The sequence below is a fragment of the Suncus etruscus genome, chromosome 2, assembly GCF_024139225.1.
Source record: "Suncus etruscus isolate mSunEtr1 chromosome 2, mSunEtr1.pri.cur, whole genome shotgun sequence".
In the NCBI taxonomy this organism is placed as follows: Eukaryota; Metazoa; Chordata; class Mammalia; order Eulipotyphla; family Soricidae; genus Suncus; species Suncus etruscus.
Genome location: NC_064849.1, coordinates 33,397,990 through 33,424,842, shown reverse-complemented (window position 1 = coordinate 33,424,842; position 26,853 = coordinate 33,397,990). Strand labels below are relative to the sequence as shown.

General features: G+C 45.4%; 1 pseudogene; it reads right to left on the bottom strand.

The window, feature by feature from the left end:
- LOC126001667 (C-X-C chemokine receptor type 2-like) lies at positions 1-25,129 on the bottom strand (annotated as a pseudogene).
- Between the last annotated feature and the right edge of the window lie 1,724 nt (positions 25,130-26,853).

Below are 26,853 nucleotides of genomic sequence, written 5' to 3'. Positions count from 1 at the left end.
CTAGTCATTAAGGAGGCGGAACACTGCAGATGTCAAGTGGTTAATGGCACCTGCACCAAAGTGAGCCTGAGATAAAAGCAGAGTTTCATTGCAGTCTGATTGGTGAAACTCTGCATTGCAGTCTGTATGTTTCTGTGTGTGCAAAGTTATTGCTGCTATATTGTTTTGCTTGCGCTGTATATATATATATATACATACTCTCTCTCTCTCTCTATATATATATATATATATATTGGTATTTTACTAATAATAATTTAGAATCCCTAGGAACAAAGATGTCAAAAAAAAAGAAATACTGACTTGGAGTGTAGGATATTCAAAGAACACTGGACTTTTAATTACTTTTTCATGCAGTACAAGGAAAGAGCTATGTCTGATATGCCAGAAAATAGTGTCCATGTTCAAAGAATACAATTTGTGTCAACACTATGAAAATCAATATAAAGATAAATATAATTGTTTGGTTGGAGAAGTGAGTAAAGATAAAATATTAAAACTGAAAACTACATTGACAACTCAGTAAAATATTTTTGTGAAGCAGAAACAGCTAGATATTTCATCATTGCAAGCAAGTTCTCAAGTTGCCAAGCTAATAGCATGTACTGGCAGACCATTCGTGGAGGGAGAATTTGTTAAAGAATGCCTTCTTTTCGTTTGCCAAAGAGATGTGGCCAGAGAAGGCCGATTTATTTAGTACAGTGAGACTTTCAGGACCTACAATTACATGGAAAATTGAAGAAATGGGAGACAATTTTCATCAGTATTTGCAAAACTCCACCAAAAAGCTTTCACAATATGCTGGAGAGATAGCACAGCGGTAGGGCATTTGCCTTGCATACAGAAGGGTGGTGGTTCGAATCTCAGCATCCCAAATGGTCCCCTGAGCTTGCCGGGGGTGATTCCTGAGTATAGAACCAGGAGTAGCCCCTGAGTGCTGCCAGGTGTGACCCAAAAACAAAACAAAACAAAAAAATAACCTTCCATATTTTTCCTTGGCACTCAATGAAAGCAATGATGTTCATAATTCTGCACAACTTCTAATTTTTTATTTGTGGGACGAATGATTATTTCAAAATCACAGAAAAGCTTGCTGCACTGCAGAGCATCAAAGGAGCAACTACAGATGAGGATATCTATGAAAAGGTTTGCCAAACTGTGAGCTGGACTAGGCTAAACTAGCCAGCACGACAACTGATATTGCTCCTAGCATGGTGGGGTCTAAGCTCCTAGCATGGTGGGGGTTACTCACATTAACCAGGAGATGGACAAAAATAAACATTCTCGTCCAATAGCCATACACTGCCTCATCCACCAACAAGTACTGTGTTGTAAGTCACTGAAGTGGGACTCTGTTATGAAAATTGTGGTATCTTGTGTTAACTTCAGTAGAGCTCATGCACTAAACCACAGACAATTTCAGGAATTTTTGTCTGAGCTAAATGTTGACTATGAAGATGTTCTGTATCACTAGAAGTCCATTGACTGAGTCGAGAAAGAGTTTTGAAATGCTTCTATGAGTTCTTTCCACAGATTACAACTTCTCTGCTTTCAAAAAACAGACAAGTACCAGAACTCCATGATGCAGAATGGAAATGGCACCTTGCCTTTCTGACAGATGTAACAGAGCTACTCAACTATTTCAACGTGCAACTTCAAGGAAAGGGGAAGGTCATCTGTAAAATTCAATCACATGTCAAAGCCGTTAAAGTAAAATTAGACCTCCTCATCAAACAAGTGAAGGAGGAAAACTGCCATCTCCCCATAACTCAAAATCTGTTAGCAGAAAAATGATTGGTTGCATTCCCAAACAAAACATGTGTGGATTCACTGGAAATTTTGCAAAAGGACTTCCAAATTATTTGAAGAGTGTCATCTCCATGAACAGGACATACAACTTTTCCATAACCCATTTTCTAATGACATTGAAAATGTGGAAACAATTTACCAAATGGAACTGTCTTAACTGCAGAATTGTTACTCTCTGACTGATGCATTCAAGCCTTCTTGACTTTTATACATCTCTCCCCTCTGAGACATATCCTCACCTCAGGAACAATGCACTCAAAATGGCAACCATCTTTGGCAGCACTTATGTCTGTGAACAGACTTTTTTCAGAATGAAATATTTGAAATCTCCTACCAGATCAAGACTAACAGATGCACACTTGCATCATTTGTTATGACTAGCAGTGACAAATATGGAACTAGATATTGACCAAAGCAGTTTCATGGTTCCTATTGAAATACTGGTAAGTTTGTTGATTTAATTTTACTTCATTTTAAATATTGTATTTGTTCCTGTTTTGTTTCTTCACTTCAAAATAAGACATTGCAATGTGCATAGGAATTTGTTCATAATTTTTTTTTTACTATAGTCCAGCCCTCCAATAGTCTGAGGGACAGTAAACTGGTCCCCTTTAAAAAGTTTGAAGACCACAGGGGCCAGAGAGATAGCACAGCGGTAGGGCGTTTGGCTTGCAAGCGGCCGAACCAGGACAGATGGTGGTTCGAATCCTGGCATCCCATATGATTCCCCATGCCTGCCAGGAGCGATTTCTGAGCACAGAGTCAGGAGTAACACCTGAGCGTTGCTGGGTGTGATCCAAATGCAAAAAAAAAAAAAAAAAAAAAGTTTGAAGACCCCAGCTCTAGACATAAGTTCAAGGTAGGGACGGGTAAAGAGGCAGAAGAATATTCTTGCAGACCCTCCTTTCTTTGACAAAGGAGAAACTTGAGGCTGAAATTAAGATAGTTAAGAAAGAAGGGCCAGAGTGATAGCACAGCTGTAAGGCATTTGCCTTGCACGTGGCTCCCAGAACGGACCTGGGTTCCATCCCCAGGGTCCCATATAGTCCCCCAAGCCAGGATCGATATCTGAGCGCATAGCCAAAAGTAACCTCTGAGCATCACCGGGTGTGGCCCAAAAACAAACAAAAAATAGTTAAGAAACTTGCCAAAGGTTTTAATCCACAAGATCAGAGGTGGCACTGCAATAGTGTCATACCCTCCTTGCTAACCCAGGAATCTTACCCTCTCATCGGGAAGAATTTTCTTCTTCCAGAAGTGAGTGCATGTTGCAGAAGACTGTGTCCATGAACCCTTACTGCTAGAATTGGTAGGTGAAGAATTAATTGGGAGGGAGACAGTAAACTCCAACAGAGAGTACCAGAGGGTTGACCTTAGGTTACTCCTTAGGTTACTTTTGCGTTGCCAGTCACTGGACAAAGCTGCAAAGATATAGAGCTTTTTTCTTGGAAACTTTGGCATAATGAGAATTCTGGCAAGAGTTCCTGTGGGGTTCTTTGTTTGTTTTATTTGGCTTTAGTTTGTTTTGCAGCCACACCTGTCAATGCTCGGATTTACTCTTGTCTCAAGTTCAGGGATCATTCCTGGCAGGCTCAGAGGACCCCTGGGGTGCTACGATCAAGTCTAAGTTAGGTTGTGCAAGTGAGCATCCCACCCACTGTACTATTTCTCCACGCTTTTTTTGTTTGTTTGTTTTGTTTTGTTCTTTGTTTTTGCGTCTCACCCAGCAACACTCAGGAGTTAATTACTCTTGGCTCTGAACTCAGAAATGGTGCCTGGCAGGCACAGGGGACCATATGGAATGCCGGAATTCAAGCCACTGGGTCAGTCCTGGGTCAGTCCTGGATCAACAGCTACATGCAAAGCAAGTGCCCTACCGCTGTGCTATCTCTCAGGCCCAGATTTGTTTTATTAATAATTTTAATTGAATAATCATGAGGCACACAGTTACAAAGTAGTTCATTATTGATTATTGAGTTTCCATAATAGTGTTCCAATGCCTATCCCTCACCAGTGCACATTTTTCTCACCACCAGTGACCATTATTCCCAGTTTCCCTCCAGCCCACCCTTCTACCTACCTCTATAGCAGAGGTATTTATTATTTATATTTTTATTATTTATATTATATTTATATTATTATATTATTATTTCTTCTCCTTTTCCTCCTCCTTTTTTTCCTTTTCCTCCTCCTTTTTCTTCTATCTTCTCCTTTCCTCTTTTTCTTTTCTTCCTCCTTTCATCTTTTTCCTCCTCCTCCTCCTTCTTCTCCTCTCCTTCTTTCTTCTCCTACTCATTCTTCTTTCTTCTTTTTCTTTCTTTCCTCCATCTCCTTTTCCTTTTCCTTCTTCTCCTCCTCTTTATTATTATTACTATTATTCTTTCTCCTCCTTCTTTTCCTCCTTCCTTATTTTTCTTTCTTCTCCTCCCTCTTCTTATCCATCACTCCTTATTCTTCTTTTTCTTCTTTCTTTTACTTATCCTCTTCCTCCTTATTCTTCTCCTCCTCCTTCTCTTCTCCTCCTTTCTTTTTTTTCCTTTTTATTGGGGGTGGTGGTTTGGAGCCACACCCATTGACACTCAGGGGTTACTCCTGGCTATGTGCTAAGAAATTGCTCTTGGCTTGGGGGGAATCATATGGGATGCCAGGGGATCAAACTGCAGTCTGTCCTAGGCTAGCACTTGCAATTCAGATGCCTTACCTCTAGCGCCACCACTCCAGCCCCTTTTTTCTTTTCTTTATCCTCCTCCTCCTTCTTCCTCTTCTTATTCTTTTCATTCTCCCCTTCCTTCTTTCTTCTCCTTTTTTCTTCTTCTTGCTTCTCCTCCTCTTTCATCTTCTCCTCCTCCTTCTGTCTTCTCCTCCTCCTTTTTTATTGTGGTTTTTGGGCCACATCCAGTGACACTCAGGGGTTACTCCTGCCTATGCACTCAGAAACCACTCCTGGCTTGGGGGACCATATGGGATGCCTGGGGATCAAACTTCGGTTTGTCCTAGGCTAGCGCGTGCAAGGCAGACACCTTATCGTTTGTGCCACTGCTCTGGCCCCTCCTCCTTATTATTCTTTCTTCTCCTTTTTCTACTCCTCCTTTTTAATTTTTCTTCTTAATTTTTCTCCTCCTTCTTCTCCTTTCTTCTTTCTTCTCCTTCTCCACCTTCTCCTTATCTTTCTTCTTCTCTTTCTATATCTGTTTGTATGTTTGTGTCTCTGTTGCTGCACATAGAGATTTTAATGTAAAAGACCTCGCAAGCATCCACACAGAGAGGACTTGGTTTGCTGAGTTTTTTTGTTTTGTTTTGCACACCAAAGAGGGGCACATCCAACACTTCTTATAAATTATTACTGGCTCTGTGTTGGATAAAAATATAAAATAAGGGTCAAAGAGATAGCATGGAGGTAAGGCATTTGCCTTGCATGCAGAAGGACAGTGGTTCGAATCCCGGCATATCCTATATGGTCCCCCGAGCCTGCCAGGAGCTATTTCTGAGTGTAGAATCAGGAGTAACCCCTGAGCACTGCTGGGTATGACCCAAAAACCAAAAATAAACAAATTAATTAATTAAATTAAACAAGAGCCGGAGCAGTGGTGCAAGGGGTAAGGCATCTGCTTGCCCATACTAGCCTAGGAGGTACCGCAGTTCGATCCTCAGGGGTCCCATATGGTCCTCCTAGCCAGGAGCAATTTCTGAGCGCATATCCAGGAGTAACCCCTGAGGTTATTCAGGGTGTGGCCCAAAAAACAAATTCCTCAAAAAACTGGAAATTGAACTCCCATATGATCCAGCTAGACCACTCCTAGGGATATACCCTAGGAACACAACACAATTCAAAAATCCCTACCTCACACCCATATTCATTGCAGCACTATTTACAATAGCCAGACTGTGGAAACAACCAAGATGCCCTTCAAAAGATTAATGGCTAATGAAACTGTGGTATACTCGGCGGGGGGGGGGCGCCAAAGGAGGGAGATATGGGACACATGCTGGGAAAAGGGGGGAGGGAGGACAACCCTGGTGGTGGGAATGGCCCTGATTCATTGTCACTATGTACCTTCAATATTACGGTGAAATATTTCTCACTTTTTGGTCACAATAAAAATTATTATTTAATAAAAGAAAAGAAACTGTGGTACATATACGCAATGAATAAGTCAGAAGGAGAGAGACACAGAATAGTCTCACTCATCTATGGGTTTTAAGAAAAATTAAAAATATTGTTGTAATAATGCCCAGAGACAATAGAGATAAGGGCCAGAAGGACCAGCTTACAACATGAAACTCACTACAAAGAGTGGTGAGTACAGTTAGGGAAATAACTACACTACAACTATCATGACAATCTTAATGAGTGAGAGAAGTAAAATGCCTATCTTGAATACAAGCAGGGATTGGGAAGGAGGGAGGAGGCATTGGTGGTGGGAATGTTGCACTGGTGAGGGGTGTGTTCTGTTTATGACTGAAACCCAACTACAAACATGCTTGTAATCATGGTGGTTAAATAAAGATTTTATATTAAAAGCAACATACAACTACCAGTGACTGAAACAATAGTACAGCGTTAAGGGTTGTTGACTTGCACAGAGTCAATGTGGGTTCAATGCCTTATGGTACCCCATCTGATCCCCAGAGTCAGCCAGGAGTGTGATCCCTAAGCATAGATCCAGGAGTAATCTAATCTCTGAGCACCACCAAAAACAAAAATAAAATACAAATAAAAATAAACATAAGACTACCCCATAATACCATCTATGACAATCAAGGCAACAAGCTAATCCAACATCATATTTCCTTGTGGTTTTGTGGCTTTTGCTTTCTGTGATAAGGAGCTCCACCCATTAATTCACCTGCCAAGTTCCCAATGCTGAATCAGATGTGCAGAATTGCACAGTGGATCTCGAGAGCTCTCTCCCACATTGAATTTTGACAGGTATGTTTGCTCATGACTTGAAATTTGGGGCGGGGAGGAAGGATTTTCTGAATCATTTCAAAATCCTATTCTCATGTTAAGCTTCATGAAACACTTTGCTTCATGACTGAAAGAAAAGTTTTTATTCACACAGAGGTATTTTGGCTTTTTTTTTTACCAAGGAGTCATTATTATTATTATTATTATTTATTATTATTATTATTATTATTATTATTATTATTATTATTATTGTCTGTGCCAATTGGGTGAAATACTGACAGAGGAAGAAGGAATGCAGAGGATGAGGGGTGGTAGCTGCCAGTAAAGGTACTGAGATCCCTCTTCCATGAAACACCTCCATGCAAACACTGGCCATGGCACAAAGATAGAAGTTTCACATAGACAGTACAGGGATCCTGCTCTATTCCACCTTGGATCCTCCATCAAAGCCTCCATTTCCCAGGAGAATTGGTAACTACCCAAACAAACCTCCATTCAAGTAAGAGGAAACTGACATTCAGAAAGCTTTAGTGAAAATTCAGGGTCCACATGATTACTTTCTCCATTACCTAGTTGCAAGCATTTTTCCACATCTTCAGATGCAGCTTGGGGTAGTAGAACCCAGGGAGTCATCTCTGTTCTAATCACAGATACTGCAGTAGGTTTCATGGACACCCCCCCCCACCTGTTGTGTTAAATTAAAATATAATGTCCTAGTGTTGGGGTGAGGCCTTTCCCAGCACAGCACGGTGCCTGTAGCCATTTGGCTAACAGGTCTGAAGGTGCAGGATAACGGTGTAGAAATTCACAAGCAGTCAGATGAAAATTCATGAGTCAACCAGCTTTATGACACGGCCCTAACCACCATGTGTATTATTCCACATGACTTCTATCCTTCAGCTGCCCTCCAGCCATCCTTGCTAGTCTCCTCCTTTCCCCTCTACCCAGCCAGCCCTATTATCCTCTATCTCAAATAGCAGCCTCCCCCCAGGAGTGGGTGGGTCTGACCATCCAGGTGGAATAAACAGGAAGTTGAGGGAGTGGTAACAATTTCACCTCCTTTGTTAAAAATAAACAAAAAAAATTAGAAGAGTTACAAAGCTTTTGATTTCCTGTTTTCCTCCTTTCTTTCTTTCTTTCTTTTGAAAGAAGTGAAAAACATATTTTCCCCTACACATTCCTGATGGGAGTTGTCTGTCTCTTTCTCATGCAATGCAATGTTCCCCCCCTCACCCTCCCCTCTGTGTTAACTACCTGCTTGTCTTTTATCTACTGAGTTACAGGTGCTGATCCATTTGCTGGCTCCCCATGGTTTTACAGACCTTGCATTAATTATCCTGAAGACATCTTGGAGACTTAATGTCTGGATCCCGCTCACTTGGAGACTTGAAGTCTGGACCCTACTCACACCTACCCCCAAAACCTCCGGATTCCCCCATATCAAAGCCCATTCCTGTTTCCTCTGTAAAAATAACACAGCCCACCTGAAAACTGTATAAAAACCCCTTGATTTCAGACCTTGGGGTTCGCAACCTCTGCTCTGCTCTGAGCACGTTTCGAACCTCTGATCGATCAGATTAAACTTGGAACTTGCCTGCAATTTGCTGAGCACGTGCCTTTTTCACTATTCTGTGCTGGGCAACTGGGGGGTCAGGTCGTCCGGATTTTTCATTTTTGGCGAGCCACCAGGAGACCCTTACACACCCCACCCGAGCCGGACGAGTGAACAAGGTCTGCTTGGTGAGTTCCCTGGGATCCCTTCTCCCTCCTCCTCCCCTTAGCTCACTCTCTAGTTCCCCGTGTGCTTTGCTCTGGGTTTATCTGTGGGAAGCGCTATTGCAAACAGACCTGGTGATTCGACTAAGGGGCTTAGTCGTGGAAGTGTGTGACTTTGGAATCCCAGACTGAGGTTTCCACTCGATGCGTATACCGAGTGACAAAGGAGTTGACGAACTCCAACGCAAAGTCACATCCCTGGCCGCGCGCACCAGGGTGCCTAGGAGGCGATTTAAAGCAACGGGGAAGACGTTCCCTGGTTGCAGGAAGGAGGTCTGTCTGTGTAAAGGTTTGTCTGCGTCGTAGGTTTGCTTTCTGTCGCTATTATTGAATTTGAAACTGTTGTTGGAATATTGGCTTGCGATTTGAGTTGAATATCTGGCAATTCTGATATCGTCATTGTGTTTCTCTATTGTGAGTCCCTTGGGGCTCGTCCTTTGACTGTTGAGCCGAAAAACTTTCTGTTTAAGATCTCTCACTAACTGTATCTAAACTAACGCTACTGAGTCCGACCGCAAAAGTCCCCCGGAGCCAGGTACCCTGTCTTCTCCATAAAAGACGTGGTCCGATAGATAAATCCTGGTGAAGAATAAAGGGTCTCAGTCAAGTCTCTCCAGATAGACTTGCCCTCCAGCAAGACAAACTGAGCGCCGGTTAGGAACACATTGGTTTAAGCAATACACTTCTCCCTCAAGTGGTCGGACATTCTTTTTCTATGTCTTCTGCGACTAATTTTCTCTGTCCTCTTACTTGTAACTGGACTGATCCAGCCTCATATTCTGGTACACTCATCCCAGTTTGTTGTTTTCTCTCTATGGAACACCCTACCCTTGTTTTCGTGTTCCAAATCGGACTCTGTATTGTGTTTTTTTTTATTCCTTGTTGGTTGTTACACTGTTAGGTGTGGAAAGAGGGCTTGATATATTGCTGTCAAGTATTCTGTGTGAAAGAGAGGCTTGGTAACAGCTGTTTGTGCATAAGGCTGGTGAGACCAGGCAGCAATGGGACAGGTACAATCCACACCACTTGCTCTTACACTAGAGCACTGGAAAGAAGTTAACAAAAGGGCAAAGAAACAGTCTTGGGTTATAAAGAAGAGAAAATGGCAGGCATTTTGCTCTTCTGAATGGCCCTCCTTTGGTGTAGGGTGGCCTAAGGAAGGCTCTTTTCATTTGCCATCGGTACGGAAAGTAAAAAGCGTTATCTACCGCGCCAAACCCGAGGGACACCCAGAACAGGAGTCCTATATTCTTGTTTGGGAAGATTTGTGTGAAAGCCCCCCGGAATGGATGCGCCCCTTTCTGTTTCCAACAGCTCCCGACAGCCTGGTCGCCTTGCCGCCTGACCCTGAGCATTCTTCCTTACCCCCACCTACTAACCATAGCATTCTTCCCGTAAGAACCCAAGAAGGAGGCGCCCAGGAGGAGATAACGAAGCCAGCCCCTCCCGGCTCAACTCTATGCCCACCACAGTTCCCCAACATTTATCCAGATACAACTGATCTTCTTCTTTTTGAGCCCCCCCCCTACAGGCCCACAGAATCCACACAACGGGAGGCGTCTGCCCCCCCTGCGTCTCCCTCAACTTGCGAAAGTTCGGAGAAGCAGGGAGCAGGTCAGGGGGCGTGGCTGTTTCCCGGGTCTGCAGAGCGGGGAGCGTCTGCCCAACCTGCGACTCCCTCAACTTGCGAAAGTTCGGAGAAGGGAAGGGCAAACCGGGGGGCGTGGCGGGTCACCCCAGCCCCTGCACTAGGAATAGGGGAACAGCCCACCCCAGCTCCTGCCTCGATCTGCGGGAATGCAGGAAGTGTAGACCAGGGGACGCGGCGGCTCACCGCAGCGCCTGCATTTGGGAGAGGGGAACCATCCACACTGTCAGCTCCCACTGCCCCTCCCCAGCCACCACCACCGCTATTAACCAAGGGGCATGACCGGGCCCCTTGCCTGCCTTCTGTTTTAACAACAGACGGACAGGAATCATACTATCCACCCTCCCCCCCTGACTCAGAGGGAGGGGATGGACGCACAGGACCAGCTGCAGGGACCCGGAGCCAGCTAAGAGGACAAAGCTCTGCCCCTCTTGCAGCATCTATAATGCCACTAAGACCAGTGGTCCCCAACGTTCCTTTGCCCGATGGGCATGGTGGAAATATGCCTACCTTACAGTACTGGCCTTTTCCCTCCTCTGATTTGTACAATTGGAAGCTAAATCATCCTTCTTTTTCAGAGGACCCTACTAAATTAATCAACCTTTTTGACTCCCTAATGAACACTCATCAACCAACCTGGGATGATTGCCAACAACTGATAAAAACCCTCTTTACTACTGAGGAACAAAATAGAATCCTGGCCGCAGCACGGAAAAATGTGATTGGGAATGGTGGTCTGATCACCGACAGGCCTGATGAAATAGATGACATCTTTCCTTTGCGCAGACCTGACTGGGACCCCAACGCTCCTGGAGGTAGGGAACATCTGTCCACTTATCGCCAGACACTCATGAGAGGTCTCCGGGAAGCTGCTAGAAAGCCCACAAATTTAGCCAAGGTAAAAGAAATAATACAAGGGCCAGAGGAGCCACCAGCTGTCTTCCTAGAAAGACTAATGGAGGCATATAGGCGATATACCCCATTTGACCCTGCTTCTGAGGTCCATCAGGCATCAGTAATCATGGCTTTTGTAGGACAGTCAGCAACAGATATTAGAAGGAAGTTACAGCGGCTAGAAAACATACAAGGCAAAAATTTGCAGGATGTGTTAAAAGAGGCAGAAAAGATATATGAGAAAAGAGAAACAAAAGAAGAGAGAGAAGAAAGGTTAGAAAAGGAACATAGAGAATGGGAAGAAGAGAGAGAAAAGCGTAAGAAGGAAGAGGAAGAGAAAGAAAGATTAGAGAGAGAGCGGAAGGAAGATCGGAGAGATTACAGGAGAACTAAGGAAATAGCAAGAGCCCTGGCCGTAGCAGTCAGTGCAGAAAGGGCAGACAGGGACCTGGGCCCACGTAAAAACCCGGGATGGAGCTCAGGCCCGCGTCGCGATTTAGGATCACGACGGAAGCCGCGCAAGCTCGAGAAGGACCAGTGTGTTCGATGTGGACAGATAGGGCACTGGGCACGGGAGTGCTCCCAACCCCCGAAACCTCGCTCAACAAAGACCCTAGCAATAGACTCCGAATGAGGGGGTCGGGGCTCCAATCCCCTCCCGGAGCTCAGGGCTAAGTTTAAAGTGGAGGGGACTCCCGTGGATTTTGAGTTAGATTCAGGAGCAGTATATTCAGTCCTGAAGAAACCACTAGGGCCATTGGCAAACAAACTAACTTTAGTACAGGGAGCAAATGGAAGCAAGTACAGACCCTGGACTACTAGTCGTACAATGGATCTGGGGAGAGGAGAAATAAAGCACTCCTTCCTGGTCATTCCAGACTGTCCTTCACCTTTAATGGGTCGAGACCTATTAACTAAATTAAGGGCACAAATTACTTTTGAGGAAACAGGCCCTGAGGTAATTTTTAGGAATCCAAAAGTCCAACCTATTGGAACATCCATTTTAACCATGAGAGCTGAAGACGAGTATAGAATATTTGAGGAAGAAATCCATACCTCCAAAACAGATCTGGACTGGTGGTTAGAAATAGCACCAGCAGCATGGGCCAAGACTGCTGGACTAGGGCTGGCGAAACTACAGGCACCAGTAGTGGTGGAATTAAAGGCAACCGCAACCCCTGTAAGAATCAGGCAATACCCCATGAGTCAAGAAGCAAAGCAGGGAATAACTCCCCACATCAGAAAGCTCTATAAGCAAGGAATTCTGGTAAAATGCCAGTCCCGGGGCCGGGCGGTGGCGCAAGAGGTAAGGTGCCTGCCTTGCCTGCGCTGGCCTTGGACGGACCGCGGTTCGATCCCCCGGCGTCCCATATGGTCCCCCAAGCCAGGAGCAACTTCTGAGCGCATAGCCAGGAGTAACCCCTGAGCGTTACCGGGTGTGGCCCAAAAACCAAAAAAAAAAAAAAATGCCAGTCCCAATGGAATACTCCACTCCTCCCTGTCAAGAAACCTAGCTCCGGGGACTATAGACCAGTACAGGACTTGAGGGCAGTTAATGCCCGGGTGGAAGACATTCACCCTACGGTGCCCAACCCCTACAATCTGCTTAGTACCCTCAGTCCAGACAGAATTTGGTACACTGTTTTGGATTTGAAAGATGCCTTCTTCTGCTTACCCTTGCACCCAGCTAGCCAGCCGTTGTTTGCTTTCGAGTGGACAGACACGGAGGCCGGCATCTCAGGCCAGCTGACATGGACACGACTCCCGCAAGGATTTAAAAACTCCCCCACCATTTTTGATGAAGCTTTGCATCAGGACCTAAGTGCTTTTCGTGAACAACACCCACAGGTAACTCTGTTAGAGTATGTCAATGACCTGTTGATCGCTGCCGAAACCGAGGGTAGTTGCAGGCAAGCCACTCTAGATTTGCTACAAGAGCTAGCCCAGCTGGGATACCGGGCCTCTGCCAAGAAGGCCCAATTATGCAGACAGGAGGTAACGTTCCTAGGATATACCCTACGTGATGGCAAACGATGGCTGACGGAGGCTCGAAAAAAAGTAGTTGCCCAAATCCCACCACCAACAACACGGCGACAGCTGCGTGAGTTCCTGGGAACAGCAGGGTTTTGCCGTTTATGGATTCCGGGTTTTGCCAACCTGGCAGCACCTCTATACCATCTCACAAAGGGAGATGCAGCATTTGAATGGACTCCTGATTGCCAACAAGCCTTCGATGCAATCAAGACGGCCCTGCTGTCCACCCCAGCGCTGGCTCTACCTGATGTGAGTAAGCCATTCACTTTATTTTTGGAAGAAAGAGGCGGGGTGGCCAGAGGCGTCTTAACCCAAACACTCGGGCCGTGGAAAAGACCGGTTGCCTACTTATCAAAGAAATTGGACACAGTAGCCAGTGGCTGGCCCAAGTGCCTTAGGGCAATTGCAGCCGCGGCCCTTTTGGTAAAAGATGCTGACAAGATCTCCCTTGGGCAAAAGCTAACTATAGTAGCCCCACATGCACTGGAAAGCATCATCCGCCAGCCTCCGGACCGGTGGCTCTCAAACGCAAGAATTACACACTATCAAAGTATTCTGCTAGACAAAGACAGAATTCATATCGGAGTACCCGCCACCTTAAACCCGGCCACTCTGCTGCCTGAAGAAGAAGCAGAGCCGGTACTGCACAAATGCCAAGACATACTGGCTGAGGAAAGCAGTACCAGAAAAGATCTCCAGGACCAGCCGTTAAAGCAGTCAGATGTGATATGGTTTACAGATGGGAGCAGTTTTGTAAAAGGAGGAGAAAGAAGAGCCGGAGCAGCAGTAGTAAGCAATCATAAAGTGGTTTGGGCCCAACGGCTGCCAGATGGAACTTCTGCTCAGCGGGCAGAACTAATTGCATTAACAAAAGCTTTAAAATTAGCAAAGGGGAAGAAAGCCACCATCTACACAGATAGTCGGTATGCTTTTGGAACCGCCCACGTCCATGGCATAATTTATCAAAGACGAGGGCTGCTGACTTCAGCGGGAAAGGACATTAAAAATAAAAAGGAAATACTGGAATTATTATCTGCCCTTCAACTCCCCAAAGAACTGGCCATCGTTCACTGCCCCGGACATCAAAAAGGAAATGGAGCAGTAGCAGCAGGGAACCGAAAAGCAGATGCAGAGGCAAAGACTGCAGCTGAGGGACTACTGCCCTGCCCCGTCGCAGGACCAAGGCCACTTCAGGAGGAGGCATTAGTATGGGTCAGAGAAGACATCCCTATACCTCCACTCAAGCCGGAGTGGAAAACTACAAAAATTGCTGAACTAGATCCGGAAGAAATAGAAGAGCCTGACCCAGAGGCAAGAAGGTTGTTGCCACTCAAGGAAGTACCTAGACAAGAGAAAACTTCAAGAATTCAAGAGTACCTAAAAACACTCCATCGCCTCACCCACCTAGGGCCCAGGAAAATGTTAGAAATTGCAAGAGACTGGCTGGGGGACACGCGCCCCGAGGAAATAAAAAGATTTGCAGAACAAGTTGTTAAGTCGTGCCAGCCATGTCAGCTGGTAAATGCCTACCCTGGAAGAATCAAAATGGGAAAACGATTAAGAGGAACACGACCTGGACAGCACTGGGAGATTGACTTCACCGAGATCAAGCCCACCAAATATGGACTGAAATACCTATTAGTTTTTGTGGACACTTTTTCCGGCTGGGTAGAAGCCTACCCCTGTAAAAATGAAACTGCGCAAATGGTATCTAAGAAAATTCTAGATGATATTTTAAACCCCAGGTTCGGACTTCCCCAGGTAATCGGGTCCGATAACGGACCTGCTTTCGTGGCCCAGGTAAGTCAGGGATTGGCCAGGGCTCTAGGAATCAATTGGAAGCTACATTGTGCCTATCATCCCCACAGCTCAGGACAGGTAGAGCGTATGAATAGAACTATTAAGGAGACTTTAACTAAATTATCTCTAGAGACTGGCGTAAGTGACTGGATTTCCCTCCTCCCTTCAGCCCTTTTCCGGGCTCGAAACACCCCTCTCCCCTCCCAGTGTAGTTTAACCCCTTTTGAAATCCTATATGGGGCTCCTCCCCCAGTAAAAGTTATAACTGATACTTATGAACCTTCTCTTGCTTCCTCTTCCCCCTTGACTGCCCGACTGGCTGCTGTCACCACGCTGCAAAAGTGCATCTGGAAAAATCTTCAGCAGGCATACGAGCCCGGGGACCTGACAGTACCACACAACTACAAGCCAGGAGACTCAGTCCTCGTGCGGCGACATCGTGCTCTAACACTAGAACCCAGGTGGAAGGGACCGTATGTTGTCCTCCTCACGACCCCTACTGCAGTTAAGGTAGACGGTATTGCGGCGTGGATACACGCCTCACATTTAAAGCCAGCACCAATAGAATTTAATCAGAATGAGTGGGCAGTGGAGCGAGCAGAAAACCCGCTCAAAATCCGGCTTAAACGCCAGCAAACTGCTCCTCCTGCCTCAACTCCTGTGGTTACTTCTAATGCCCCCAGTCTTAGGGGGGTTTGATCGGCCAGTGAAACACCAAAAGCTGTTAAGGACTCTCTACGGTAACCCCTGTGACTGCCCCGGAGGTCATCAGTTCAAACCTGAGTACCGAGCTACACAGGCAGTCGACTGTGGCACTAAAACGGCCTATCTCCAGCTCAAGCCATCAGCTTCCACAGGTGAAATCAAGGCTCAGTGGGTATGTAAGCAAAAACCCCAACCCCTTCCCCCGGACATGAAAGGAACCTGCCCCCCAGGATGTGTAGAGCTAACTCAGGTACACTCACGGTGCTATAAAACCTATCAGCAGTGCGTTAAAAATGGCCAACTCTACCTGGTGGCGAAACTAACTGATACCTACAAGGGGAGCACTGGAGGTGAATGGGGTCCTGAAACTTTTAAAACTCCATACGGGGCAGCACATTGTCTAGCAAATATTGGAGATGTGGTCTGCTGGCCTCTAAAAGCCCCTTTACATATATCAGATGGGGGAGGGCCCACAGATCAAGAAAAAGAAAAGGAAGCCATAGAATGGGCCGAAAAGGAAGTTTATAACCTAATGCCAAACTGGCCCAAGCACCCCTCCCTTCAAGCTAGGGTGCTAAATGAGGATCTGGATTCAAATATACACGACATTCTAAAGTACACTCACAAGCTCTTAAATCAAACCAACCCAAGCTTAGCGGCTGACTGCTGGCTATGCATGAAAATGAGTAACGATTGGCCATTAGCAATACCTGTGCCTAAACCAAATATAAGTAGCTTTTCAAACTGCACCTATACCAAGCCCTTTAAGGTAATCCCTCAGGAATTTGACTCCTCCACTTGCTATGTTAGAAATTACTCACTAACCATAGATTTAGGGCAAGTACCAACAACAAGGTGCTCTAACATCTCCGAAGTCTCTTTGGACTTGGGATGCCTCCCCCCAGGACAGGTCTGGGTCTGTGGAGGAAATTTGGCTTATCCAGTGTTACCCAGAAATAGCACAGGCATTTGTGCACCTGCCTTCCTGCTACCCAACATTGATGTTCTCCAGGAACTGAACCAGTCCCTCTTCCCAGCATAGACCTCCTGGGAGGACACCGAACTCGTAGGGCTGTAGTATTACTACCCCTGCTGGCTGCGTTAGGGGTGGTCGGAGGATTAGGAATGGGAGCTGCAGGGTTAGGAGTTTCATTGGACCGGTATAATAAGTTATCTGATCGACTGGCCTCAGACATCCGGCAGGTTTACAAGTCTATCCAGGACCTACAAGACCAGCATGACTCACTCGCCCGGGTGGTCCTGCAAAATCGGAGGGGACTAGACTTAATCCTAGCCGAGAAAGGAGGATTGTGTGTAGCTTTACAAGAAGAATGTTGCTTTTATGTTAATAAATCCGGAATAGTACGAGACAGAATAAAGAAACACCAGGAAGAATTAGCAAAGCGAAGGGAGGAACTCTATGATCAACCGTTATGGTCTCTATGGGGAGGAATCCTCCCCTACCTCCTGCCTCTACTTGGTCCACTGCTAAGTGTACTCTTAGTAGTTGCAGTAGGACCCTGTATCGTAAACAGAGTTGTAACTTTTATCCGCACTCAAGTGGGGGAAGTTAAGCTAATGGTGCTAAGACAGCAATATCAGGAAGTACCCACAAAACTCTGAGTAACCACTTGCTGCACCTTGAACTTAACCCCTGAAACCAACTCCGCCCCACCTCAGCAGGAAGTAGTTACAGAAGAGAAACCGTCTGCCCAAAATCCCTTCAATGTTCTTGGCTAGCAGTGGTTACTTCGGTTACTTCTGTGTTAATTCTAAGATTAGAATTATTAACAAGAAGGAGTGGGAAATGAAAGAAGTGAAAAAACATATTTTCCCCTACACATTCCTGATGGGAGTTGTCTGTCTCTTTCTCATGCAATGCAATGTTCCCCCCTCACCCTCCCCTCTGTGTTAACTACCTGCTTGTCTTTTATCTACTGAGTTACAGGTGCTGATCCATTTGCTGGCTCCCCATGGTTTTACAGACCTTGCATTAATTATCCTGAAGACATCTTGGAGACTTAATGTCTGGATCCCGCTCACTTGGAGACTTGAAGTCTGGACCCTACTCACACCTACCCCCAAACCTCCGGATTCCCCCCATATAAAAGCCCATTCCTGTTTCCTCTGTAAAAATAACACAGCCCACCTGAAAACTGTATAAAAACCCCTTGATTTCAGACCTTGGGGTTCGCAACCTCTGCTCTGCTCTGAGCACGTTTCGAACCTCTGATCGATCAGATTAAACTTGGAACTTGCCTGCAATTTGCTGAGCACGTGCCTTTTTCACTATTCTGTTCTGGGCAACTGGGGGGTCGGGTCGTCCGGATTTTTCACTTTCTTTCTTTCTTTCTTTCTTTCTTTCTTTCTTTCTTTCTTTCTTTCTTTCTTTCTTTCTTTCTTTCTTTCTTTCTTTCTTTCTTTCTTTCTTCTTTCTTTCTTCCTTCCTTCCTTCCTTCCTTCCTTCCTTCCTTCCTCCTCCCTCCCTCCCTCCCTCCCTCCCTCCCTCCCTCCTTCTTTCTTTCTTTCTTTCTTTCTTTCTTTCTTTCTTTCTTTCTTTTTCTTTTTTTTCTTTTTCTATCCTGGAGGGGAGTCTATACTGCTAGTGCTCAGGGTTTGTTTACTCCTGGTGTTGCACTCCAGAATCAAATGTGTCAGTGGATGCAAGGCCTTAACCCTCCCTTAACTATGTCTCTGGCTCAGTGAGACATTTTTAAAACTCAATGTGCTTTTTAAAATTGTTTTAAATTTTAATTTTTAAACACTTTTATTTTGTGTTTGGGGCCACACCTGGCTCTGTGCTCAGGGATTTTGCAAGGTCATATGTAGAGCGGGGATCAAATCCAGGTCTGCTGTAGGCAAGATAAGCACCTTGTACTGCCTCTCCAGTGCCTAAAATCCAGCAAGTTTTAAATGTCAATTTAGGGTGAACACTGGATTCCCAGTCCCCTCAGCCATACACAATGTGCCTGGTGTTTTTACACTTACACTGCCTGTGAAGGTAAGTGACTCTTATCCTAGAATTCTCTCCCACCACTTCTCTTTTCCAGGCTCAGCTCAGGGAGTCAGAATTCTTCTGTAGAAGAAAGTCATTTCCGACTGGGGGAGATGTTCTGTTGCCCAATAACAACCTATGAGACCACATATGTAAACAAGGCGATCTTCCTGAAAAAGAGCACAGACGCAGGGTGTTTGCCTAGGATGGGACTTGGTTCAATTTCCAGCCTCCCATAAAGTCCCCCAAGCCTTCCAGGAGTAATTTCTGCGCCCAAACCAGGAGTAACCCCTGAGAGTGGCTGGGTGTTGCCCAAAAACAAACAGAAAAAGAGCTGGCTTTGCTTTATTTAGCTTTGTATGTGTTGTGGGTCGAAGGGGATGAAGCAAGGAAGGTGGAAGAGCCACAAAGTGGAGGCTTCCCACTTTGCACAGTATGAACTGTCCTTGAACATAGGCACTAGGGACAGTTTGGAAAAAATTTCCAGCTCGAAGACATAGAGGCAGGCTGGGGTATGGGAGGGAAACAGGAGGCGATGATAGAGGCTGTGGACACTGGTGAAGGGATTGGTGTTGGAACATTATATTCCTAAAACTCACTCATAGAAACTCAATCATGAACAACTTTGTAACTTGGACAATATATGTGTATATATGTTATATGATAATATATAATTAAACATGTCCAACTTGTTTTATTGACATTTGTTTGCACTTTCCTCATTACCAGCAAATGACAAGACCAAACACCATTCCAAAATGTAGTAGTCATTTCTATTTCCCTAGACATAGATGGGTATTTTATTTAATAAATTGAACTCTGATAGAATTTTCCTTGTGGAAACTTAAGAAAGGCATTGAAATGTGCAGAGAGGAGCTGAGAGGGGAATGGAGGGAGGAGGAGAAAAAAAAATCCACAGACATCCCCCTGGATTCTTTCTGCAATCTTTGGTCCCCTCTCCTGAGTTAGATCTCTCTTAAGGCTTACATCCCTAATTTTTCATACATCAAACTGCATGGAGAGCCTCTAGACTCAAGCTGGATGAGCTAGACTGACTCCTCCTAACATCTAGAACAGAATCTTAGACAGAATGATACCCCACCTATGATTTATGTTCCAGAGCAAGGCAAGCTACTTCCCACCAGCCACAAACGGAATGAACAGATATGGTAATTGTAGGTAACTGTGGTCATCAACCCATCCATCCCTGACATTCACTCCATTTCTGGATCTTTCCCTGATCCTCACACCTCAAAACTCATCCTATTCCCAAACCTCTATCCAGTCCTGGCCCAACCCTGTCTTGAACCTTCTTGAACCTCTCTACCCTGTCCCCATGCTCTCCCTATTTTGATTCCTTCCTATTTTAGCCAGTCTTTATTTCATTCTCCACTACATCTCAAACTGACACTTTATTGCTGACTTCCTATTCAACTTACCCAAACCCCAGCCTCAGTCTCCCATCTAATCACTTCTTTGATCTTACTGGACTAATTCCATCAGTACCCTCAAAATTAAATGAAGGACTAGAATCATCATATATTGGGTAGAGTTTTGCCCTGCATATGGCTGACCTTGATTCTATGCCTGGCACCCCATATGGTCCCCCAAGCCTGCCAGAAGTGACCCCTGAGTGCAGAGCCAGAAATAAATTCTAAGCACCATGGGGTATGGTACCAAAACAAAATAATCTAAAAATACTACCTTTTATGTTCTGAGAGTTTCCAGTTGATTTGTATTATTGTTTCTCTTGTCCCATAGCCACCAGTGCTCAGGGTTTACTCCCTGCTCTATGCTTAGGGATCATTCCTAACAGTACTCAGGGAACCATCTGGTGCAGAAAAGATCAAACCCTGGTTATTGGTTGAACCCAGAATAACTAGATCAATCACCCTACCTGCTATACTATGTCTCCAGCAACTCTAAGATTTTTCTTTTTTTTTTTCTTTTTTTGTTTGTTTTTGTTTTTGGGCCACACTCAGTGGTACTCAGGGATTACTCCTGGCAGTCACAGGGGACCATATGGGATGCCAGGATTCAAACCAACCACCTTAGGTCCTGGGTCAGCTACTTACAAGGCAAACACTGCTGTGCTCTCTCCGGCCCCAGATTTTTCTATTTTAAGCTGTTTTGTTCAGGTACTCATTTCAATTTTGAGTGGATTTTTGTATGTGCTGTAAGATAAGGGTTCCATATTTTTATGTGGATATCTCATTTTCCAGTGTCATTTGCTAAAACATCATCTTTTCTCCATTGAAAATTCTTAGCCTGGCTGAAAACCATGTGACCACATACACCATGGTTGATTTCTGAGCTCTTTGCTCTGTCAGACTCAATGTTTCTGACTTCAGGATGCATCACAAAATGGCTGCCTCAGTTTTATCCATCAGACCCTATATTCCTATTCAAAAACAAAAACAAAGATGTGTATATCTCTCTCTTCATTTGATGAGAAATCTTTCACTGACTCTTGAAGATTTCCTCTTAACAGTATGCTAAAGCCTGCTTACCCCTGGTTATGAAAGCAGGTGTTGACATTTCTAGAACTCTGTTGCTTACCTCACCACCTTGAACACCCTGGCAGGAGCATTTCCACTGTGGAAATCAGGGAATGCCACACATCAGGACTTTCCCCTTGGAGAGTTACTCAGCAGCACACAAATTCCCTGGTTTTCATACTAATCCCCACTGACTAGTAAGTGCAGCTACTCCCAGCTTCAAGGAACCTTAAAAAGTGAGTTTCTGTCCTTCTGGACCTCTCACAAGGTTGGTGGGCTTGGCAAGCAATGGCAGAGCTGAGGAGCAACTATAGTTAATAGTGCACACACAGCAAATATGTGAAGAGAAAGAGTGCTGAGGGTTCAATCTAAAGATTTGGCAGAGGGGCCGGGCGGTGGCGCTGGAGGTAAGGTGCCTGCCTTGCCTGCGCTAGCCTAGGACGGACCGCGGTTCGATCCCTCGGCGTCCCATATGGTCCCCCAAGAAGCCAGGAGCAACTTCTGAGCGCATAGCCAGGAGTAACCCCTGAGCGTCACAGGGTGTGGCCCAAAAACCAAAAAAAAAAAAAAAAAAAAAAAGATTTGGCAGAGTGGAGTAGTCAGATGAGTCCTTAAGGAGGGAACAGGCTTCAGGTGGGCTCTCTCCCTCCTACAGTGAGGCTGGTCATTTCGTGGCCTCAGGCACTCCCAGAAACCACAGTGAGTGTCAGCCCTGACACAGAATAGCTAGGCCAGAAGATATAAGACTGCAATGAGGGCCCGGAGAGATAGCACAGCAGCGTTTGCCTTGCAAGCAGCCGATCCAGGACCAAAGGTGGTTGGTTCGAATCCCGGTGTCCCATATGGTCCCCCGTGCCTGCCAGGAGCTATTTCTGAGCAGACAGCCAGGAGTAACCCCTGAGCAACGCTGGGTGTGGTCCAAAAACCAAAAAAAAAAAAAAAAAAAAAAAAAAAAAGGATTGCAATGAAGGACTTCTTGGCCAGATAGTCCTTGCTAACCAGACTGTGGTGTGTCATGATCCTCAGGAGGTTGTGGCGGAATCTCTGGCCAATGAAGGCGTAGATGAAGGGGTTGAGGCAGCTGTGCAGTAAGCCTAGGATCTCGGTGACTTCCCAGGCCCTGTAAATGTGGTTGCTGAGCTCGCAGCTATCCTGTATGGGCTGTGTGCCTCAGAGTGTCCTTCACCAGAACCAGGTTGTAGGGCAGCCAGCAGAGCAGGAAGATCAGCACCACAGCAAAGATGACCCTCATCAGGCGGTGCTTCTGGCCCATGTGGGCCTCAAAGAGCCAGGGTGAGCCCATAGCAGATGAGCATGACCAGCAGGGGCAGCAGGAAGCCGAAGGTCTGAGGCAAGATTCACATCACCAGGAGCCATTTGGTCCCCATGTCCTCAGAGCAGAAGTTAGAATTGCGTTTAACAGTATTACGGAAGATGAGAACGGGCAGGGACAGGATCAGGGACAAAGTCCAGACCCAAGCAGATGAACTTGATCCAGTGTCTCTTCTGGGGTGAGTGTGCGGGTGGCATGCACAATGGCAAGGTAGCGATCCACGCTGATGCAGGCCAGCAGGAGAATGCCACTGTAGAAGTTGACCTCTTAAGGAAGGACGCCATCTTGCACAGGGGTTTGCCAAAGATCCAGCCCTTGACCATGGAGACAGCCCAGATGGGCAAGATCAGGGCGAAGAGCAGATCTGCGATGGCCAGGTTGAGCATATAGATGTCGGTGACCGAGCGACTGATCTGACTGGAGAGGACAACCAGGACCACCACGCCATTGCCCAGCAGATTCAGCAGGAAGACCAGGATGTAGATGACCACGCAAGCATAGCTCTTGATATCTAGAGTTTCTGGTTTACATGGCTGAGCAGCTGGGTTGAAATAAGAAAAGCCAGTACTTAAACTGTAATTATCGTAATAAGAGTAGTCAAGATTCCACTCAGGATTCTCAAAGTCCTCAGCATTCCAGGTATATTATTGCATCATTGAGATCAGTTTAAATCTGGTCCTAGGAAAGAGGTTAATGCACAGAAAGGAATCCCTGGTTTCTGATCTCAGTGCCCACCAAACTTCAATGGTTTTCATTACATTTGACTTTGACATTTCATAGGAGAAACTTTCACCTCAGGAAAGCCTAGCACAGAAGCTAGAGAGAGATTATCAAAGGTAGGGTGTTTATTTTGCAGGAGACCACCCTGATTTTTGTCCCTGGCACTCCATATGATCAGTCCTTCAAACCTCACCATGAGTGATCCCTGAGTAACAAAGCCAGAAATTTGGTCTGAGTACCACCAGATGTGCCCCCCAAACAAAAACAACAATATAAAAAAGAGAAAGAAATAAAAAAATAAATAAGAAAGAGAGGAAGAAAAAAAGGAAAAAAGAAAAGCAAGATGGAAGGAATGAAAGAAAGATAAAGGGGAAATAAATCCTAGTCCATGGCCTAGTCATAGATATATTAAAAAGGGGTTGGGGCACATTATTCTCTTTTTTGTTTGTTTGTTTTTGTTTTCGGCCACACCCATTTGATGCTCAGGGGTTACTCCTGGCTAAGCGCTCAGAAATTGCTCCTGGCTTGGGGGGACCATATGGGATGCTGGGGGAATCAAACCATGGTCCTTCCTTGGCTAGCGCTTGCAAGGCAGACACCTTATCTCTAGCGCCACCTCACCGGCCCCAGGGCACATTATTTTCATGCAAGAGTTTCCATCCAAGCCATTGCTGAGTCACCTAAAGACTACCAAAAGTGACTTCTGACCACTGAGTTGGGAGTAGCTCTGAGCACCGGTGGCAATGAGCTAAAAACAAAACAAAGAAACAAAAGCTGAGTTTTCTAAGGCTCTAGATAGGTCTAGTGACCTAACTAGATCTTTCAATTTCCTTTAGACAGCCACACAACCACTTTCCAAACATGGCACATCCACTCCTCTCTTTGGCAGTCTCTGTAGCAGGTGATGTTGTGTACCTGTAGCAGTGAGCAGACTCACGACTGCAGGTTAGTTCTCAGTCTGGGGGCTGGACAACTAGAGCATATTGTGAACTGATGCTGAAGCGGGCAGATGTGTCACTCCATCAAACTTTCTAAACATTTAATTTGTTTTAGACACCCAGCAGTGCTCAGGATTGCTGGCTCTGTGACCAAGGATCACTCTTGGTTGGGTTTAAAGAACTAGGTCCAATGCCAGGGTTAGAGCCCAGGCCAGTCATGATTCAAAGCAAGTGCTTTACTTGATGTACTGACTCTCTAGTTCTCTTTTTTTTTTTTTTTGTTTTTTGGGCCACACCCAGCGGTGCTCAGGGGTTACTCCTGGCTGTCTGCTCAGAAATAGCTCCTGGCAGGCATGGGGGACCATATGGGACACCGGGATTCGAACCAACCACCTTTGGTCCTGGATCGGTTGCTTGCAAGGCAAACGCCGCTGTGCTATCTCTCCGGGCCCAACTCTCTAGTTCTCTATCTTTGGTGGGGGAGGGGAAGACACTCCTGACAGTGCTCATACTATTCTCAGTGAGGTTTTTGGGAATAGGGTTTCTCCTAGTGGTTTGTAGGAGTATGTGGAGTGCCAGATATTAAAATCAGAGTTCTTCCACATGTAAGGCATGAACTTCAGTGTTTTGGCTTAGTCCTTAGCACTTGCCCCTTTCAAACAGGAAAAAAACTTAAGTAAACCAGTTTCTGCATTCATTTCCTTCTGAACAACACAGATCTCACAATTGTGCCATTTCTGTTACCAGGTAGGACCAGCCTGTCTGGATGTCTGCAGACCCTTCCAAACAGAATCCCATGTTAAACAGGACACAGAAAATCCCAGGGGTTAACTCAGACTCACAATGAAAACAGATGGACGTGGGGCCAGAGCAGTGGCACAAGCAGTAGGGTGTTTGCTTTGCATGTGCTAAACTAGGACGAACCATGGTTCGATCCCCCAGCGTCCCATATGGTCCCCCAAGCCAGGAGTGATTTCTGAGTGCAAAGCCTGGAGTAACCCCTGAGCAGCAGATGGACTGCCTCAGAGGTGGGAGAAATTTGGCTCTTGCAAATCACCATGGGGAAGTGCCATGGTGTAACTGATTTGGAAGAGATTGTCTTTGTTTACCAAGTTCAACACAGAGGGGTTGACAAAATAGTAGTGTGTAGGGGTTTGCCTTACATAGGACTGATGCAGATTCAATCCTCAGCACCTAGATGATCTCCGGAGCCCTGAGTACAGAGCCAGGAGTAAGCTCTATATACCAATGCCTGATAACCTCAAAACAAAAATGTTAAAACACAGAGTTACTCTCTGACTCAGCAATTCCACTCGTACATATGTAGCTAGGAGAATTGACAAGGTGGCTTTGAATGCTGTTAGCAGAATAGTTCATGATAGACCTTCCAACCCTCAATGAAAACAGTGTAGAAATCCATCAGCTGAGAAAAAGCTAAGTACATTGCGAGACACACAGACAACAGAATATTATTCTATCATAAAAAAGGAATGCTACTACCTGTATCTGCTAACAATGTGGATGAAACTGAAAAACATTATTCTAAGCTGATGAGGAAAAATTTCTTAAATGTTTTTAGGTCTTATATATATATTTTAAACTTCCCTTTTTCAAAGACTGCCCCATCTTAGAATTCTAGCCTGCAAACAGAAACCCCTGCCAGAAGAGCGGAGAGCTGCAGAGACAAGAGGCCTCAGACAGTTAGAAAAAGGCCTCAGACAGTTAGGAGTTAAGATAAACAAGTTCTGCTCTCACAACTCCCAAGGACAGCAAGCCTGGGAGATAAAGACCTGGGCATGTGGGATCAAGGCCCATTTATACTTACTATTATGTTATAGCTGCCACTTTAAGTAAGTTTTAAGTTTTATAGGATATATGTATATCAATAAGTTAAGTTAGCCATTAAGTATTATTATATTATTGCTAATAATTATAAGCCTAGAGTGATTTCAGCAGTACCAACCAGAGGCCAAAAAAAAAAGCCAAAAAGCCCAACTCCCATGCTTCTGAGGCTGACATATGTGCCACTCTGTGCAAAGGAATCTAACAATTAGCTACATTTGAACCTTGAGTTTTAGTGACCCCCTTTCTTCTCTGTAACTAACAAGGGTCAGGTGTTCCCATCCTGGCCCACTGTGATAAGCTGACACCTGCAATATGTAGCACTAGGGTTGATAAGTTTTTTTTTTTTGGTTTTTTTTTTTTTTTTTTTTTTGGTTTTTGGGCCACACCCGGTGACGCTCAGGGGTTACTCCTGGCTATGCGCTCAGAAGTCCCTCCTGGCTTGTGGGACCATATGGGACACCGGGGGGATCGAACCTCGGTCCGTCCAAGGCTAGCGCAGGCAAGGCAGGCACCTTACCTCTAGCGCCACCGCCCGGCCCCCTTTTTTTAATTCTTCTTTTTTTTTTTTGGTAGGGTTGATAAGTTTTAATGATCATCTCTTTGTTCATTGAATTATGTTTCTTTCTTCTGGCTAAGTTATGAAGTAAAAATGCACACAAACTGCGCTGCGGCCTGTAAGAAAATGATGACACTGTTCCTTTAAGAAATGATCTATATAAACCTTGCTCAAAACAAAGCTTGAGGGTCTTTGCTTTGGGGATCTGTCCCGGGGTACTGACCCTGGATCCAGAATAAAATCTCATCTGTCGCTCTTGCATGGTCTCTAAGTCATTCTTGGAACACTCGGGTGCCCTGAGGATGGGGATTTTTCCCAGACCCCTAACAAGCTATGTGCAAGAGAAAAGCCCTACCCATTGTGCTATCTCTCTAGCTTCATTTAGCTCACTTTTGA